The 18864-nt window shown below is 30.7% G+C and overlaps 1 protein-coding gene across 1 annotated transcript in view; it reads left to right on the plus strand.

The window, feature by feature from the left end:
* Positions 1 to 8395: 8395 nt before the first annotated feature.
* LOC142224397 (uncharacterized) overlaps positions 8396 to 18864 on the plus strand; it is a 488359-nt gene continuing 477890 nt past the window's right edge. The window contains exon 1 of the mRNA XM_075294175.1: positions 8396 to 9226. The gene's annotated coding sequence lies outside the window, so the exon portion shown is untranslated. The remainder of the gene's footprint in view (positions 9227 to 18864) is intronic.

An 18864-nucleotide genomic window follows, 5' to 3' on the forward strand; every position in this document is an offset into this window, starting at 1 on the left:
CAAGGAAAATGTTGGTATTTTGACCATTTTTGTCGAAATCAGAAAAACATATATATGGGAGCTATATCTAAATCTGAACCGATTTCAATCAAATTTGGCACACATGACTATATTACTAATTGTACTCCTAGTGCAAAATTTCAACTAAATTGGGCCAAAACTCTGGCTTCTGGGGCCATATAAGTCCATATCGGGCGAAAAATATATATATGGAAGCTATATCTAAATCTGAACCGATTTCCATCAAATTTGGCACACATGGCCATTCTACCAACTGTACTCCTTGTGCAAAATTTCAAGCTAATCAGGATAAAACTCTGGCTTCTGGGTCCATATAACTACATATCGGGCGAAAGATATATATGGGAGCTATATCTAAATCTGAGGCGATTTCAACCAAATTTGGCACGCATAGCTACAATGCTAAATCTACTCCCTGTACAAAATTTCAACCAAATTGGGCCAAAACTCTGGCTTTTAGGACCATATTAGTCCATATTAGTGCATATCGGGCGAAAGATATATATGGGAGCTATATTTAAATCTGAACCGATTTCTTCATAAATTAATAGGGTTCTATTCTGACCCAAATTAGGAACATGTGCCAAATTTGAAGGCGATTGGACTTAAATTGCGACCTAGACTTTGATCACAAAAATGTGTTCACAGACAGACGGACGGACGGACAGACGGACATGGTTATATCGACTCAGGGACCCACCCTGAGCATTATTGCCAAAGACACCATATGTCTATCTCGTCTCCTTCTGGGTGTTACAAACATATGCACTAACTTATAATACCCTGTTCCACAGTGTGGCGCAGGGTATAAACCAGGGCTGTGGAGTCGAGCCAATTTTGCTCGACTCCGACTCCGACTCCAGCATTTTTCATCAACTCGACTCCGACTCCGACTCCGGGTAATATAACTAAATCTTATTTTAATACCACTAATTTGTAGTTCTATTGTGGGGGTACCGTAAGTGGATCGATATAAAGTATCGTATTTATTTATGTGTGCAAAAAAAGGTCTTAATTCCACATTAGATGCCAATTGAACTCTATATTTCAAATTTAGGGCAATGTCTAATAAATAAAATAATGATATAATTACCCATCATGATATGAGAAGATACCAACAGTATATGTATTTGTGGACCAAAATTATTGATACTATCTCAAATCCTTTAAATTTGTTGCGAGCTATATAAATCTTTATATTCCCATATGCATGAATTTGAATCTGAATCGATTTAGATAAAATTGTGTATACTTCTACAAAATATATGTACTTGAAATTTAAATCTAACGTTATGGGACGTAACACAATTTTAACAAAAAATAAAAATGCAAGGAAAGTCTAAAGTCGGGCGGGCCGATTGTAATATACTCTGCACAACTTTGTATTTAGATCTACATGTTGATAAAATCTCAAATCAGACTTCTACAAAATCTCGGGCAATATTTGGGAAATATTTATAATTATTTAGAGAATTTCGCAAAAATGCATTTATGATTCATTCATTGAAAAATTTGAAAATTTGAGTCATTTCTACAAGTTTTCGACTTAGCAGTGAATATCAGTGAGCCTACAATTTTGGAAAAATGTTTGTCTAGTAAATAAAATTTTGCAAAATTTTCTACAGAAACAAAATTTTGATTAAATTTTCTATAGAAATAAAATTTTGGCAAAATTTTTTATAGAAATCAAATTTTGACCAAATATATAGAGATAAAATTTGGAATTAAATTATTATAGAAATAAAATTTGGAAAAATTTTTTATAGAAATAAAAGTTTGAAAAAATTATCAATAGAAATACAATTAAAAAAAATGTGTAGCAAACAAAAAATTGTGTAGCAAACAAAAATATTCTATAGAAACAAAATTTTGACTGAATTTTATATAGAAAAAAATATTTGTATATTAATAAAATTTTGAATACATTTTTTATAGCAGTGAGTATCAGTGAGCATCAGTAAGAAAAAAAATTGAGAAAATTTGCTATAGAAATAAAATTTGACAATTTTTTCTTATAGAAATAAAATTTTGAAAGAATTATCAATAAAAATACAATTTTAGAAAAATTTTTATGTAGTAAATAAAATTCTGCAAAATATTCTACAGAAACAAAATTTCGACCAAATTTTCTATAGAAATAAAATTTTGACTAAATTTTCTATAGAAATAACATTTTGTCAGAATTTTCTATAGAAATAAAATTTTGACCAAATTTTCTAATAAAAAAAATCTATTACTATCAAATGTTGGCAATATTTTCTATAGAAATAAAATTTTGACTTAAATTTTTATAGAAATAAAATTATCAATAGAAATAAAATTTTGAAAAAATTTTTGTTTAACAAACAAAATTTTGCAAAATTTTCTATAGAAATAAAATTTGGCAAAATATTCTATAGAAACAACATTTTGACCAAATTTTCTAATAAAAAAGTCTATTACTATAAAATTTTGGCAAAATTTTCTATAGAAATAAAATTTTAACTTAAATTTATAGAAATAAAGTTATCAATAAGAATAAAATTTTGAAAAACTATTGTGTAACAAACCAAATTTTGCAAAATTTTCTATAGAAATAAAATTTTGCAAAATATTCCACAGAAACAAAATTTTGACTCAATTTTCTATAGAAATAAAATTTTGAATAAATTTTCTATAGAAAAAAATATTTCTATAGTAATAAAATTTCGAATAAATTTTTATAGAAATAAAATTTTGACAAAATTTGCTATAGAAATAAAATTTTGACAAAACTTTTTATAGAAATAACATTTTGACAAAATTTTCTATAAAAAACAACTTTGAAAAAATTTTCTGTCAATATACCACATATGTATATGGCTTTAAAATAAAATTTAAAAAAAATAATTTCGATTGTTCGAAATATTTCAAATAAATTGATATGGGCATTAAAATGGATCGATCCAGCCCATCTGCTAGTCAAACATTCTAGGAAACATAAAAAGATAGTCATAATTGGAAGTTGATTTTCATTTACAATCATGCTGTACATTGATCTAATGAATAACGCAATGGAAACTAATTTGCGTAAAAACTAGCTTAGCTACAAAAAATGTGAAGTGATAAATTTGGTTTAGCCGGAGTCGGAGTCGAGCAAAATTTTTACGACTCCGACTCCGACTCCAGCAAAATCTTCAGACTCCGACTCCAAGACACCGACTCCGGCTCCACAGCCCTGGTATAAACAGGTACATTTTTTCAATTACACTTTCCTTTTTTGTCTTCACATAAAACCACGTGCCACTTCTGAATAAATAAATTAACACAAAACACAGTAATTCCGTATTCTCCGTCCATTCCAAGAAACAATCAACACACGACTGACGCTCAAAATGAAAATCGTGTGTACCTGCTCAATGTTTTTATAAAATTCTTTTCGCTACAAGCAAGTTAAAAAATTAAATGGTCACGAAAATAATGTACATGATCTTTATGGCCATGTAATGGTTCTAGATATGTCTATACTTAACCTATAAAAATACTTTTTCCCTGTAAAAAAAGTAAAAAAATTGAATGGTCAGGTACATGATTTTCCCGACCATTTAATGGTCTCAAATTCTATAAATTAAATGATAGAACATGTTTGCGGTATTTGAGAACCATTCAAATGCTTATTGTAACCATACATTTTTCTCCGCTCGAAAACTATTTTTACAAAGACAAAATACATAGTTTTCGCGGCAATTACATGCTCTAGATAGATAAGCATTAAATGAATGAGGCAACCATGTCCAAACATGATTTTCTGTGCGTATTGGTACTTTCCCTAATATTTCATAGAAATATTAATATAACATGAAATCAATTTTTTCTATTGATACATCATTTCTCTTTGAAGTTATAATAAAATGTTCCAATAATTATATAATTAATTAATTACATATATTTAATTTATTTTACCGATTCTTTTTTTATTTTAGCTGCTAAACTCGAACTTAATACCCTTCTTTAGGGAAAACAGTGTTGGGCGTTATTTAATAAATTTTTATTCAAATAACAAATAATTTTTTATTCGTTATTTTTCATTTGAAATTTTTTGAAATCAAATTTCAACTGTTATCTGTTTATTTGTGTCACAAATAATTATTCGTCATTCGTTAGTTGTTATTTGTGATACAAATAATAATTTTTTTTGAATCGAAAAAAATAAATTGAATTTATTGAATTCTTCTGATAAAATAATCTTTTTTTGAGGAGCGATAATTGTCTTTATAGAATGGAACCGGAAGGTACAACATCCAATAATAGTGATTCAAGTGAATCTGGTTTTTCCGTTTTTGATGAAAAATTCTACAGAATTTTAGAAGACGGAGTAAAGAATATCAGTGCTGTGTGCGTGAAATGTGAGCCTGATTTTGTTAAGATAAAAGGAGAGAAAAATTCAACATCAAACTTCATATCTCACCTTAAGTGGCGACATGGTAAGGATGCGTTTGAAGAGTACCAGAGCTATAAACGCCTAAAACGTTCTCAAGCGAAGGAGTTAATGAGAATTTTTTTGCACATACGTGTATTATTTGAAATTTTATTTGAAACTTTCGAATAACAAATAAAAAGATAACAAATAAATTGAAGTTATTTGTTTTTACAAATAAACGAATAAAAAATTATTTGTTATTCCCAATAAAAACTAAATGGAATTTATTCGTTATCTTTTTATTCGTTATTTAGAATAAATTTTGCCCAACACTGATAATAATAATTTTTTGTATACGTTAGCAAAATTAGTTTAAAAGGTGGACAAATTAAATTTAGTAAAGATTTACCAAATTCGTATTTACCACAAAATAGTTCCGAATTTTTATTGTGAACTCCAAGATTTTTCCCTCAAACTACGATATTTTCTTTAACAAGTAAGAAAAAATTATGTCTTGTAAAATTTCTTGAATTTGGTGAAAAATATTTGCTTACTTTGTCAAATCGGCGTGATAGCTAGAATTTTAGTAAAGTTTAGTTAAAATTTTCTACATTTTCCTTCGTGGTGGGTTCACATTTCTTTGACTGTATGTTATTTGCACATCTTGCCTTTGCTCACCTACGCATAATTTTTGGAAAATTTTTCCTTAAATTATTTACACACTATGTTAAAAAATTAAGTACAAATACTTTTACTTATCTAGCCAATTTTTTCGTTTTTAAATTTTGTCTCGAAATTTTCAAAATTTCAAGGGGTGCCTAAGCACCCAAGATAAATTTCGTAGCCCCCCCCAATGGTTACGGTACTGTCACGTTAGGCAAATATTTGACAGAAATAAAAAAAAATCGAAAAAAATCGAAACATATTTAGCTGATATTGTATATATTACATAACGATAAGATTATTTTTCCAAAAACAGTATCCCAAACAGTATCATATTTAAGTGGGAAGAATTACCCACTCCTTTATCTATAGACAATTTTGTCAAAATTTTGTTTCTATAGAAAATGTTGTCAACATTTTATTGCTATAGAAAAGTTTGTCAAAATTTTATTTCTATAGAAAATTTTGTCAAAATTTTATTTCTGTAGAAACTTTTGTCAAACTGAGTTATTTACGTATTTACTCGTAATCGGCCGTATGGACTAACTTACAATTGAGAAGATGGTGTTAAGAAGTTTTAAGATACCTTGCCATCGGAAAGTGTTACCGCAACCCAAGTAATTCGATTGTGGATAACAGTCTTTGGTACAATCCATGGTTGATGGTACATAAGATTCGGCTTGGGCGAACTTACGGCCGTATATACTTGTTATTTTTTCAAATCGGTTGAAAAAAGAGTAAAATGTTTCAAATTATTTAAATTTTGCCGCAAAAATGCTAAGTCCATTCTATTCGATGCCAAACGTTTCATATAAGCGTTAGAATGTCTAAAACTTTTCTGGGGGGTCTAATCCCCCTCCCCAGAGGCCTTCCTACGCTTATGGTGATCATACCCTTACACTCAAAAAAAGTGAACCCTCTATTTCACAAAAGCCAATTTACACCTAGACCTCGCTTTGTGTCGTTACATTTTGCGTTGTTTCGAAGTTGCGTCGCTGCTAAATTAGTACTAGTTGTCACTTTGCGTCGTTAGATTTTCGGAGTTGCGTTGTTATCTATCTCTAATATTTGCATGGTTTGCGATAGAAACTCATAATTCACTTTGCGTCGTGTTTTTTTGGAACGTATCTGCGACGCAAAGCGAGGTTATGCTTCATGGAATTATTATGCTTGAAGAAATTTTTCTGTATTCTAATAAGTTTTTGCTTTTGTTAGTTAAATGAACTAAAAAACAGAAAAAAAATTATACACAAATGAAGCATAAATATTTACTAAATTCGTACTTCTTACAAAATGGTTTATTATTTCCTTAAATTTTACTAAAAATGCGCTCATGTTGAACTTCGTATGGCACTAAAGACATTCTAACAATTTTGAACTCCAATTTTTTCCTTCAAAATTTTCTTTAACAAGTGAAAAAAATTGATTATGTCTAATAAATTTTCTTGTACACTGAAAAAACAGCGAACCCACCAGGAAAGATAACTTTCGATTAATTTTAGAAAATTTGGAACTTTTTTAGAAAATTTTAACTAAACGGTATTACAAGCGCTGGCATCACTCCGATATGGCAAAAATAAGTAAATATTTTTCGACAAATTCAAGAAAATTTATTAGACATAACTAAATTTTTTCAGTAGTTAAAGAAAATTTTTAAGAGAAATCTTGGAGTTCAAAATTGCAAGAATGTCTTTAGTGACATACGAAGTTCATGATGGACACATTTTTGGTATAATTTACAAATTGAAAGAAATAATGAACTATTTTGTAAGAAATACGAAATTAGGAAATCTTTATGCTTTATTTGTGTATAACATTTTCCCGTTTTTTAGTTCATTTAACTAACATACGCAAAAAAATATTTGACTAAAATAAACTTTTTCCAAACATAATGATTCTATGAACTAATATAAAGTTAATATGGCTTTAGTGAAAGAGAGAGTTCACTTTTTTTTGAGTGTATTTGTCGAAAAATATTTACTTATTTTTGTGATATTGACGTGATGTCAGCGCTTGTTATACTGTATACTTCAAAATTTTTTAATATAATTTAAATTTTCTAAAATTAACCAAAATGTTTCTTCCTGGTGGGTTCACTGTTTTTTCAGTGTAGTCTTCTGTAAAAGAAACAACGTTTATCACAAAAGGTATATAATTTTCTTTCAAATAAACTTCCTTGCGGCGAAAAACAAATATTAGACGATGGTTGTATGTCTAAACTTCGTTTGGCTCGAAATCAATACCACAATCATTAGTTTAAACGCATAATCTGTGGAACTGAGCATTCTGTTTTTCAGTGCACGTTATAGTAACTTTGCCATTTTGTTGTTCATCTCAAACGTTTCAACATAAATAAAGAATTGAACAAAAGTTATTCTGAAACAAAAGTCAAAATCTAACTGTTATGTTTTGTGTGGTAGGAAACTATGAAGAAAATTCCTTTGACCTTTGACACTGAATTGCTAATAAGTATTCTTATGTGTTATACAAGGAGAATACGTACAGGCGTGTTGATAAGAAAAACTTGAACTTGGAGAAAATATGCAATCAATAGTAAAATAAGAAAATAAAGACCAATCAGGCAATAAATGCTCATATTAACACCATAAGAAAACCCCTATTAGAAGAGGAAAATATTTTATAAAGCTTAAATCGAGTGAAGAAAGAAGTATTAATTAAAGTGATATAAAAACGATTGTATATATTTAAAAGCCTTTTCTTAAACAACAAACATATTATTAAAAAAAATACGTCTTTATGAAATAGGCTAAAAAGAAGAGAGAACAGTAATAGGTGAGTTTGTTAGCATGAGTAAGAAGCAAATAAAAGCTCATGACCTATAACACTTAAAAAATCAACAATCCGTAAATGTTTCATTCCAACAGGTTACAATACCAAAAATCAAGAGTGGGAGAGAGTAAATCTAATGCAGAGAGGGAGAATTTTTGAGAAGATGCTGTAGATAATGAGATTTTTAGATAATTTAGTACCACAACTATGTAAACCATCCAAGAAGAGAGCATAAGAGAGGGAGAGAAAAAGAGAGGGCATGCGCTGTAAATGCAAAACGAATGAATCCATTGTGGCAAAAGGTGTGATTACTCTCAGATAAATTTTAGTACTAACACAGATAAAAAAGCATGATTCTTTTCTCAGTTGTCATACTTTAAGAGCCAATAGTTCTCTCTCTCTCTCAGTATTTACGTCCCTTTTATCTTGAACTCTCATCTGAAGAATTCCTGGTTTTGTACTCTGGTTGTATAATATTATTGTGTATGTTTTGGTTATGACCAAAAATGAGCAGAAATCAGTTGTTTGATAACATAGGACAAGTCTTATAGTCCTCAGTATATAAACGCTAATAAAGAATCCTTGAAAATCCCAACAACATTTACGAAAATAAAAATACGGCCCCATTGTCGGAGTTTTTGACACGAATATTGATACGAAAAAAAAAACAAATAAACATACGGATGTAGATAATAATAATTGATTTAAAAAATCTCTCGACCAAATATTAATTTATGTTGAGACAATTTCGTAAAGCCAACAAGAATAAATTATTCCCTATGCAACTAGCAATATTCTCTGATATTATCTCCTAATGTAACCTGATTTTGTTGTCGTGCTTTTATTTTCAATCATACTACATATTTATTGTGTTCGTATTTTTGCGTGTTTCCGGTTTCTGTGTCCACTTTCTTTTATTGTTATTGTGATTCAGTGTTCAACATATTTGCCCAGTATAAGTTTAAAATTTATAACTGTATGCCCACATGTGGTTTTAATGGTTTTGTGGTCAATGCGGTTGCATTGGTAATGGTCAATTTACGTTTCCGCCTATTTACGAGTGTTCCATCAGTTTTTGAATATTAGTCCAGCATCTCATATGCAGTACAATGATCCCTACACATCACATTTCTATTAGGATTTGTTAGTTCTGCATTATGATATTTGGGTATACATAGTTGATGAATTTAAATATGCACATACGTATATATTGAAAATTTCCGGATTAAATGTGTACTTTTATTGTATAAAAAATATATATTAATAATTAATTAGAAATTAGCAAAAAGTCATTGCCAAAAAGTTAATACTCAATAGAAAATATATATTTTTTTGAACATCATACAACGATGACACCATACTAGTTTTCGAATGGTAAGTAAATCGTTTCTCGTTGAATATTCATATAAATTTTAATTCTATTTATCCCAGCAAAAACCCCTCGAAATTTTGGAAGCACTAGACTAATAACAGTGCTTACACCAGATATCTTAATTAAGTCTTCGGAAATATCATATTTTTTAGTCATGCAGTTATTCTGACTTACCATTCTCTGGTAAACATGAATTTATTTTATTTCAGGAGGAACGTATGAAGGGTATGCTACTATCTACAATACATTAGGGCAATTAAGTTATTTGACACCTTTGTTTTTGATCAACAAACAATTATTCGTTCTCAATTAATTTATGGGAAATTTTCGGCACGCTTCCCGAAGCAGCTAAACTTACCAACATTATACACGTGCCACACGGACGAAAAGCATTATTTCCCATATGTTTCCGTGCAAAAATTTTTGTTTGGAACTAAAAATTTTAGCACATTATTTTTAAGTTCAAGCATATAATATTCATAAACTACCATAACATGTTTGCGACATATATGTTAATATGTTATGAAAGCATATATTAATTTATAAATTGACTATAAACATATATGTGTTTAGAAAGAGAGACCGATAGTGTATGCTGAAAGTAAAAATGGAAGATACCAATTGGCGCCTTAAATATATATACACACAAAGAAAATTTCATTAAAACTTTGTTTCAACCAGTGTATATCTAAGGCGAAACATAATACGTTTGAACAATACACATAATATTTTGTTTGGACCAATCCTGAAAATATATACAGCAGCAAAACCGAGTGCATGCTTCCACTTTTTGCAATAATTATTAAATAAACAAGTATATACGGCCGTAAGTTCGGCCATGCCGAAGCTTATGTACCCTCCACCATGGATTGCGTAGAAACTTCTTCTAAACACTGCCATCCACAATCGAATTACTTAAGTTGCGGTAACGCTTGCCGATGGCAAAGCATCTTAAAACCTCCTAACACCATCTTCTAAATTGTATGTAAGTCCATACGTGGTATATATTAAATCAAAAAAGATCGATGAAATACGTATGTAATTCAGTTTGACAAAATAGACATAAAATTTTGACAAGAAATAAAATTTTAACAAAATTTTCTATAGAAATAAAATTTTGACAAAATTTTCTATAGAAATAAAATTTTGACAATGATGAAAATTTGATTATGAACCAAATAAAATTTTAACAAAATTTTCTATAGAAATAAAATTTTGACAAAATTTTCTATAGAAATAAAATTTTGACAAAATTTTCTATAGAAATACAATTTTAACAAAATTTTCTATAGAAATAAAATTTTGACAAAATTTTCTATAGAAATAAAATTTTGGTAGATTATTTTTGGCTCGAGGGGCAACCATGATTATGAAACGATATGGACCAATTTTTGTGTGATTGGAGATCGGCTATATAAAATATAGACCGATATGGACCAATTTTGGTATGATTGTTAGCGGCCATATACTAACACAACGTTCCAAATTTGAACCGGATCGGATGAATTTTGCTCCTCCAATAGGCTCCGGATGTCAAATCTGGAAAACGTTTTATATGAGGGCTATATATAATTATGGACCGATATGGACCAATTCTGGCACGGTTGTTAAAGATCATATACTAACACCATGTTCCAAATTACAACCGGATTGGATGAAATTTGCTTCTCTTGGAGACTTCGCAAGCCAAATCTGGGGATCGGTTTATATGGGGGCTATATATAAATATGAACCGATGTGGACCAATTTTTGCGTAGTTGTTAGAGACCATATACCTACATCATGTACCAAATTTCGGGCGGATCGGATGAAATTTGCTTCTCTTTGAGGAATCGAATGCCAAATCTGGAGATCGGTTTATATGGGGTCTATATATAATTATGGACCAATGTGGAGCAATTTTTGCATGGTTGTTAGAGACCATATACCAACATCGTGTACCAAATTTCAGCCGGATCGGATGAAATTTGCTTCTCTTTGAGGCTCTGCAGGCCAAATCTGGGGATCGGTTTATATGGGGGCTATATATAATTAAGGGCCGATGTGGACCAATTTTTGCATGGTTGTTGGAGACCATATTCCAACACCATGTACAAAATTTCAGCCAGATCGGATGAGATGTGCTTCTGTTAGAGGCTCCACAAGCCAAATCTGGGGATCGGTGTATATGGGGGCTATATATAATTATTGACCGATGTGGACCAATTTTTGCATGGTTGTTAGAAACCATATACCAACATCGTGTACCAAATTTCAGCCGGATCGGATGGTAACGACTTCTGAATATTACTCGTAATGACAAAGTCTCTATAAACACTACATCAAGCAAGCCGTTAAACATGGATGGGAAAGACTCATGGTATGGGTATGGTGACACAATTGGCCGCTGGTTAATAATAAGGAATTATGAAAGAAAGGAGACTACCTTAATATTGGAATTTCCCTATCTTTCCGAAAGAAACAACCTCTCGACTAGAGGTGTGCACGTGAAAATATTCGTGATTCATGCATGAGTCACGCTGATGGCAACGGCGTTAGTGTATGTGAGCGTGATTTACAAATCAAATGTTGTGCGTGGGCGTGAGTCACAAACATAATATCTTCGTGAGTGTGCGTGAGTAACGATTTTCGAAAAAAAAAACGCTCATGAAAATAATTCCACTCACGAACATAAAACGCTTACGAGTTGAATTCATTTACAATTTTAGTAATACCTACGATGTTAAGAATTTACTAACGCTCTCGATTTTCAGTCACGACGCCCAGGAATTTACTCATAAAATTATTTGTGAATCACGACATTTTTCGTGAGTCACGGTATTTTTCGTGAGTCAAGACATTTTCGTGCATGAGTATAAATTTTCTTTTCTTGAGTGTGCGTGAGAGTGAGTCCTACCAAACAATTTTTCCGTCGTGAGTGTGCGTGAGTAAAATATTACTCACGTGCACACCTCTACTCTCGAATTGAAACATGGCCCGGAACCTCTTGAAAGTACAAATTTTATACGCGATGTAACTATGTGCCCTTTAATAACCATACTCAAAGTGGTCGATATCGGTCAGTAATTATACCGGCCCAATATAACCCGATCCCTAGATTTTATTTGCGGAGCCTCTTGGTTGAAATTTGGTCCTCTTATTACCATCCGAACATTTGTTAATATAATAATCCGAGCAATTCGATTCTGGTTGAAAATCTTTAGAAGAACTCTGTACGCAATCCATAGTGAAGGGACATAAGATTCGGCCTGGTCGAACTTTCGGCTGTATATACTTGTTTAAAAATCTTTTCAGAATAACCCTTTAGCAATATAGTCTAATAATTGAAAAGGAATAGATACAATAAATGGAGCTTACAGATATTTATCAAACTTTCATTCTCTGTTTGCAATATATTAAAGCTATACTTAGTGTATAAACACATACTTCTAAGTAAAAATTTTCTGTTGATTCCAAAAAAAAAACTTTAACTCAAAGTTATATATCTATATTCATAGTAGTTTAAAAACAATTTATCGAAGGAAGTTGTATGGGAAAAGTAGGCTTAAAGTTAAATATAACTTTTTTGAATATGGGGGATAAAATCCTCCAAATAAATCTTAGGATATATATGAAGCGTTTTTTTAATATAAATATTCACTATGTCAGTTAACCTAAAGGCAATTTCTTTAAATCAAAAAATTTGCCTTACATTAATGACATAAGAGGGACAAAACACTCACGTAAAAGCTGTATTCTTTGCTCGGAATCAATACCAAAATCCTTAAGGAAAGGCTAAAATTTTTGGATCGACTTAAATTTTTTGGAGTGTAAATGAGGTGATCCTTATATGACCAAGAGTAATCATAGAGAATTGACGTGAGACCAAAGATTTCCTTTCCTTAAGATACGAATTTGAATTTTTCTTAGCATAAAAGACTCATGTCTCTGATATAAAGTTTTTGTCGTTGTGCAAAAACTTTTTAATGAATTCGATTTGCCCTTAATAAAATAGTCTTTAAATTTGTTCATTTTTTTGTCTTGACTACAAAGCAAAAGGGCATTCAAAAATATGAGAATTACCACAAAGACGTTTTTCCTTGAAACATAGCATAATTCCTACTTGAAGTCGTGCCTGAATATGCAAATTTTGATTGTCATTAACACGCATTTTAATGATTTTGATAGAACATTGCACTGAAAAAAAAAATATTGTCGTGAGGCCAAAGATTTCATGTCCTTAACATACGAATGCGTTTTTTTGCTCAACATCCAAGAGGCATTTCTCTCATATAAAGTATTTTTCCTTGGCCGAAAGACGATTAAATTTTCTATAAAGTCGGTTTTTCCTTACACTCAAAAAAAAGTGAACTCTCTATTTCACTAAAGCCAATTTAACTTTTTTTTAGTACATGCAATTTTTATTTTTGGAGAAAGTATCCTTTATTTTAATCATTTCTTTGCGTACGTTAGTTAAATGAAAAAATTATACACAAATTAAGCATAAAGATTTACTAAATTCGTATTTCTCACAAAAGAGTTCATTATTTCTTTAAATTTGTAAATTTTACTAAAAATGCGTTCATTATGAACTTCGTATGTCACTAAAGACATTCTTGCAATCTTGAACTCCAATTTTTTCCTTCAAACTATAAATAAATTTTCTTCAATTTGTCAAAAAAACTTATTTTTGTGATATCGGCGTGAAGCCAGCGTTTGTAATACTATTTAGTTAAAATTTTCTAAAAATTTTCTAAACTTAACAAAAAGTTTTCTTCCTTGTGGGTTCACTGTTTTTTCAGTGTATAAGTAAGTGATTCAAATTAATAATAGATATCATAAAATGAAAGAAAATTTTGTTTGACTAAAGTCAACTTGTCTTTAATAATTGTGAAAAATTCTTCAAAATTAAAGAAATTGTATCTAAATTTGTTGTCATTTTGCATCTTGACAACAAAGCAAAAAAGCGTTTAAAAATAGGAGATATTTTTGAACACTTTATTTTAAAGACGATTTTTACTTGAGACATGGCATAATTTCTACTTGAAGTCGAGTCTGAATTTGAAAATTTATGTTGTCCTGGTGGGTTCACTGTTTTTTTCAGTGTATAACTAAGTGATTCAAATTAATAATGGGTATCATAAAATTAAAGAAAATTTTGTTTGACTAAAGTCAACTTGTCTTTAATAATTGTGAAAAATTCTTCAAAATTAAAGAAATTGTATCTAAATTTGTTGTCATTTTGCATCTTCACAACAAAGCAAAAAAGCGTTTAAAAATAGGAGACGTTTTTCAATGCATTATTTTAAAGACGATTTTTACTTGAGACATGGCATAATTTCTACTTTAATTCGAATATGAATTTGAAAATTTATGTTGTTCTTAACACGTTTTTAAAGGAGAAAAAAAAACAGAAAAAAGAATAAATTAGAATTTACTGCGTAGAATCAAGTACGCTAAACCTAAATTTAAAGGAAAATTCTGCCTTAAAATTATCCTTATTTCAATTCTCCGCTTCTTTGGCTCGGAATACCAAAATCTTTAGTGTAAGGTCGAAATCTTTGGAACGTGGCATGCTTTTTTTCGGTGTAGGAAAAAAGATTAAAAAAACAAATTAATTAAAATTTGTTCCCTAGAATCAATTACGCCAAACTCATATTTTAAAATAGAATTGTTTTTAATGCCAAACTCACTGGTGTAAAGAAAAACATCTTTGGTTTTTGTTTTTTGTTGTTTTATTTTTTTAGTGTAATAATTATAATTAGTTACGATTAGGCCTGAATATAAGAACAAGAGATGCATGAGAACTACAGGAATCGACATAAAGAAAAAATAACTTCGAGATTTTTAAATAAGTTTTTAGCTTTTTGGACAGGGTTACAACACTTAGAAGAAGAGGAGATAGACACATGGTGTCTATGGGAATAATGCTAAGGGCCAAGCTCTGCATCGGTTTAGCGATGTCCATCTTTCCATCCATACACTCAAAAAAAAGTGAACTCTCTATTTCACTAAAGCCAATTTAACTTTATGTTAGTTCATGGAATTATTATGTTTGGAGAAAGTTTCATTTACTCTAATAATTTTTTGTGTACGTTAGTTAAATTAACTAAAACCGAGCAAAAAAATATACTCAAATAAAGCATAAAGATGAACTAAATTCGTGTCTTCCACAAAATAGTTCAGAATTTCTTTCAATTTGTAAATTTTACCAAAAATGCGTCCATCATGAACTTCGTATGTCACTAAAGACATTCTTGCAATTTTGAACTCCAAGTTTTTCCTTCAAACTACAAAATTTTCTTTAACAAGTGAAAAAACTTAGTTATGTCTAATAAATTTTCTTCAATTTGTCGAAAAATATTTACTTATTTTTTATGACATCGGCGTGATGCCAACGTTTGTAATACTGTTTAGTTAAAATTTTCTACAAATATTAAAAATTTTCAAAAATTAACCGAAAGTTTTCTTCCTGGTGGGTTCACTGTTTTTTCAGTGTAGGTACATTTATGTAATGAAAGTATATATCGCAGTTTTAGTCTGATTCACTTCAAATTTGGCACAATTCTCATCTGTCTTAGTTCAATAAAATCAATATAAAAATAATTGTTTATCGATAATTATTTTTTGACATTTTTATACCCTCCACCATAGGATGGGGGAATATTAACTTTGTCATTCCGTTTGTAACACATCGAAATATTGCTCTAAGACCCCATAAAGTAAAATAAATAAATTCTGGGTCGTGGTGAAATTCTGAGTCGATCTGAGCATGTCCGTCCGTCCGTCCGTCCGTCCGTCTGTTGAAATCACACTAACTTCCGAACGAAACAAGTTATCGACTTGAAACTTGGCACAAAAAGTTGTTATTGATGTAGGTCGGATGGTGTTGAAAATGGCCCATATCGGTCCACTTTTACGTATAGCCCCCATATGAACGGACCCCCAAATTTGGCTTGCGATTGCTCTAAGAGAAGCAAATTTCATCCGATCCGGCTGAAATTTGGTACATGGTGTTAGTATATGGTCCCTAACAACCATGCAAAAATTGGTCCACATCGGTCCATAATTATATATAGCCCCCATATAAACCGATCCCCAGATTTGGCTTGCGGAGCCTCAAAGAGAAGCAGATTTCATCCGATACGGCTGAAATTTGGTATATGGTATTAGTATATGGTCTCTAACAACCATGCCAAAATTGGTCCATATCGGTCCATATTTATATATAGTCGATCCCCAATCACACAAAAATAGCAAAATTTTATTTCTATAGAAAATTTTGTCAAAATTTTATTTCTATAGAAAATTTTGTCGAAATTTTATTCCCATAGAAAATTATGTCAAATTTTATTTCTATAGAAAATTTTGGCAAAATTTTATTTCTGTAGAAAATGTTGTCAAAATTTTAATTCTATAGAGAATGTTGTCAAAATTTTAAATCTTTTGAAAATTTTGTAAAAATTTTATTTCTATAGAATATTTTGTCAAAATGTTATTTCTATAGAAAATTTTGTTAAAATCGTATTTCTATAGAAAATTTTGTCCAAATTTTACTTCTATAGAAAATGTTGTCAAAATTTTATTTCTATAGAAAATTTTGTCAAACTTAATTATATACGTATTTAATCGGCCATTTTAAGTTAAATATATACCACGTATGGACTACGTGGTATATATTACGGTATTAGGAAGTTTTAAGATACCTTGTCATCAGCAAAAGTTACCGCAACCCAAGTAATTCGATTGTGGATGACAGTCTTCAGTAGAAGTTTCTACGCAATCCATAAGCTTCGGCCTGACCGAACTTACGGCCGTATATACTTCTTTCAAGCTCAAGTTTGTTTTTATCAGAGAAACGCGTTTTGGAGACGAGAAATATTTGTTTTTGCAACAAAATATTTTTGCAGTGTGCATAGTCTAAGTATTATGTAAAGTATAGAAAACAAGTATATACGGCCGTATGTTTGGCCGTGCAAAAACTAAGTCAGTTTAAATACCTAAATAAGCTTCTTCAGTTCTTGATTCGTTTATATAAATGAGTCTATAAGTAAATAAAAACAAATTTTCTCGTGAAATTTGAGGCTTTAGAAGACAAATCTGGCGTTTTATGTGGGGCTATATATAATTATGAACTGATACGGATCGATTTGTACATGATGAGTAGAAGTGATATACCGACATCAGGTACCAAATTTTAACCGGATCGGATGAAATTTTCTATTCCTGGAGGCTCAAGAAATATAATCTGGGGACCGGTTTAAATGAGGGCTTTATATATTTATGGACCAATTTTCATCATCAATAACAACTACTTGTGCCAAGCTTGTTTCATTCGGAAGTTAGCAATTTATTATTTTTATGTGTTACAAATGGAATGACAAAATTATTATACCCCTATCCTATATTAGAAGGTACAACAAAAGCATTAAAAACTTAAAGAAGTTGTTTCTCATAATATTTGTTATGACCATTGATTTATGGATGACATACATTTTTCCTAAAAAAATTTAATTTTCTGCTGCATAATTTACTTAGAACAATTTTGTAGGTCAATGTGAAAAAAAAATATTTGTGAGTTAGTATCCATATCCTCGGTTGACACCCATTTTGCATTAGCACACTAACTTTAAAGCAAATATGTTATTCAAATTTTTGTGAGCCAAGTTTGCTTATGATGCCAAGAAAAATAATATTTTATACAAGCCTTATACTGGTGACATTGTTTATTTAATTGTTTGTAATGCGTTCAATTGCTTGATACTTTCGCTACTTTCTCCCAAACGCAAGATAAGAATTGTAAACGAACATATTTAGGTCAAAATAGAATATACATAGTAAAATATTTTCAAAGAATTTAGTCGTAGCCATAATTTTTTGTGATATACTATTAACTAGCATTATTTGGTGCATAACGTAGTACGTTAAACCATACTACGACTTAATCCAACGATCGAACCAATTTTTCGCTTCCTCATAAGAATGAAATGCTAATCAGTCACGTTATGCATCATCGATCGGAATCAGTGGTAATCACAAGGAGCAATGTCAGGGTTATAAAGCGGGCGGGGTAGGAGTTACCATTTTATTGCTTTCAAATAAATTTTTACGGGTTTTACAATACGAGACCGAGCGTTATCGTGCAGCGAAATCACTTGGTCGTGCCTTTCCAAGTATTGTGGCTGTTTATCACACAATACTGGTCTAAACCGCATCAATTGAGTTCTATACAAAGCTCCTGTGATCGCTTCACTCGGTTGCAGCAGAGCATTGTACGCCACCTGGTCTCACCAAATATACATCATAAATTTCTTTCAATGGGTATTCGGCTCTGCCGTCGATGTTGAGGTATGACTGAGGTAACAATATGCGTTTTTTTCGCTTGGGATTATCGTAGTGGATCCACTTTCATCACCCGCAACAATGCAATGCAAAAAACCCTTTCCTTTGTCGCCTATGGGCAGATGTTCCAAAGATTCCCGCAAATGCTGTTTTGTGGGCACGAAACTTGACTTATTGAGAACCGAAAAAACTATGTTGCTTACACTCCGGGCAAATGACACAAAATGAAAATGAATGGTATAGAATGATGTTATGACATGATTATAGTTTCAGTATTGTCTGAGCCGTATTTCTCGAACTACGCCTCTGTTGTTATTAC

The sequence above is a fragment of the Haematobia irritans genome, chromosome 2, assembly GCF_050003625.1.
Source record: "Haematobia irritans isolate KBUSLIRL chromosome 2, ASM5000362v1, whole genome shotgun sequence".
Lineage (NCBI taxonomy): Eukaryota > Metazoa > Arthropoda > Insecta > Diptera > Muscidae > Haematobia > Haematobia irritans.